Genomic DNA, 2,548 nt, shown 5'->3' on the forward strand with positions numbered 1-2,548 from the left:
TCTAGTGTTATGGAACAGAAAACACAGCCAATATGTAAATAATTAACTGTGGCTGTCTTCCAATAAAACTTTATTCCATAAAATATGCTATGCACACTGAAAATTTGAATTTCATATTCATATGTAGTAAAATATTATCTTTCTTTTGATTTTTAAGTTATTAATACAATGTAAAAACTATTTTTAGCTTGTGAGCTGTACAACAGTATGTAGTTGACAGCCTTGGCCCATAGGTCATAGTTTGCTGAACCTTACATTAAAGAATAGCACAAAGAAAGGAGACAAACAAAAACATTATTGAAAGGGACAATTGCACAATATTAACACTTGCTGCTTTATTATTTGTCAAAAATAATTTAAAATAAGAAACATTTGTAATGCAACTAAGAAGCCTTTGGAAGACTGATTTGCTGTCTAAAAAAGATAAAATATGAGGTATGAGCACATTTATGTAAGTTGTATGTATTCTATCAATTCCATCAGTGACAATATTTGTAAATTTAAGCAGGGACATCATGTTTATACATTCTTATTAATCATTCTTATTTATAAGAATGGTGTTCAGATCCAACTAGAAAATGTTACAAAAGGCCGGGCACGGTGGCTCAAGCCTGTAATCCCAGCACTTTGGGAGGCCGAGACGGGCGGATCACGAGGTCAGGAGATCGAGACCATCCTGGCTAACACGGTGAAACCCCGTCTCTACTAAAAAAGACAAAAAACTAGCCGGGCGAGGTGGCGGGCGCCTGTAGTCCCAGCTACTCGGGAGGCTGAGGCAGGAGAATGGCGTAAACCCGGGAGGCGGAGCTTGCAGTGAGCTGAGATCTGGCCACTGCACTCCAGCCTGGGAGACAGAGCGAGACTCCGTCTCAAAAAAAAAAAAAAAAAAAAAAAAAATGTTACAAAAATGAAATTATGAATACTTCATGAATAAGTGAAAATTATGTCTCTGTCTTTATAATATAATCCATAAAATTGTAAATTGGTTATTTGCACAATGTTTATATGGGTAAGAAATAGGTATCATTTTGGAGATAGAGGATAAAAGAAAAGAAGCATTATTTTATAAATACAGTCCACCTCTGGAAATTCTCATTAAATTAGGAAGCAAATATGTCTATGACGAGCATAATAGATATATATATATATATTTGAATATTCATTAATTTGATTATTTTAGAGGAAACTTAAAACTTGTTTTGAAAGAAGTAAATTGTTTAAAAACAAACTTCGTCTTTTATGGCAAAATGATATCATAACACAGCAGAAATTATAATAAAAGTCACAAACATTTGTCCTGTTTAGAAGCAGATATTTCACACAAACTGCAAAAAAAAAAAAAACAACAACAACAACAACAAAAAACACACACATGTATCTACTGAATGAAAAATAAGCTTAATATAAATAAAAGATCACAAGATCCAAAACTCTTCCAAAATCAAAATAGAATAGCAGTAATTGCGTAACTACCCAGTGCAAGGTCTTCTACTAAGCCCAAAGAAGATAAATGAAATATGTAACAGAAAAGTTATGATATTTTTATGTTCTACTTTGTGTTAAAAACCAGTATCCAGGTACCTCAGATTTTTTACAATAATTATTCTGTATTCATTTAGATTTGTATATTTCTTTATTTATATTAAAATAGATGATGCTCTTAATTATCTAAATGTTTTGAAAAGATCAATTGATATTTTGATTATGTCTATAAAAGACACAGTGAAGGATTTTAATTTTGTCTAGTGAATGTGTAGGTTGGATCGACATTAAAAGATTGCCTTCAGTTTAGTGTTCTGTAGCCACAGAAAAAGAAGGCAGGAACAAATACTGATTTAAAAAAAAAGAACAAAAGATATTTATAAGAATACTAGGGCCAGGCACAGTGCCTTGTGCCTCTAATCCTCTGAGTCCAGAGGACTGCTTCAGCTCAGGAGGTCAAGACAAGCCTGGGCAACAGAGTGAGACCCTGTTTATACAGAAATACTTTAAAATTAGTTAGGCATCGCCGGGTGCTGTGGCTCAGGCCTGTAATCCCAGCACTTTGGGAGGCCGAGGCAGGCAGATCACGAGGTCAGGAGATCGAGACCATCCTGGCTGACACGGTGAAACCCCGTCTCTAATAAAAAAAAATAAAATAAAAAAATAAAAAAAGTTAGCCAGGCGCGGTGGCAGGCGCCTGTAGTCCCAGCTACTCGGGAGGCTGAGGCAGGAGAATGACGTAAACCCGGAAGGTGGAGCTTGCAGTGAGCCGAGACCGCGCCACCGCACTCCAGCCTGGGCGACAGAGCGAGACTCTATCTCAAAAAAAAAAAAAAAAAAAGGCATAAAAGCAGCAAAGAAAGGAGACTGAGGGGCAAACTGCGAGAGTAGAGGCGGGAGGAGGCCCACCGTACGCCCTGCCCCCCCGGAGCACAAGCACCGCCTGCGTCCTGGGCTCCCGGGTCCACAAAGCTGGGCCCCACTGAGCTGCGACACCTCAACCAAGGAGCACAGTCGGCAGGGAACAGGCTCCTCCCGTGCGCGATGACGCCACGGCCGCCGCGCG

The sequence above is a fragment of the Rhinopithecus bieti genome, unplaced genomic scaffold (genome assembly GCF_001698545.2).
Source record: "Rhinopithecus bieti isolate Rb0 unplaced genomic scaffold, ASM169854v2 scaffold_18644, whole genome shotgun sequence".
NCBI lineage: Eukaryota > Metazoa > Chordata > Mammalia > Primates > Cercopithecidae > Rhinopithecus > Rhinopithecus bieti.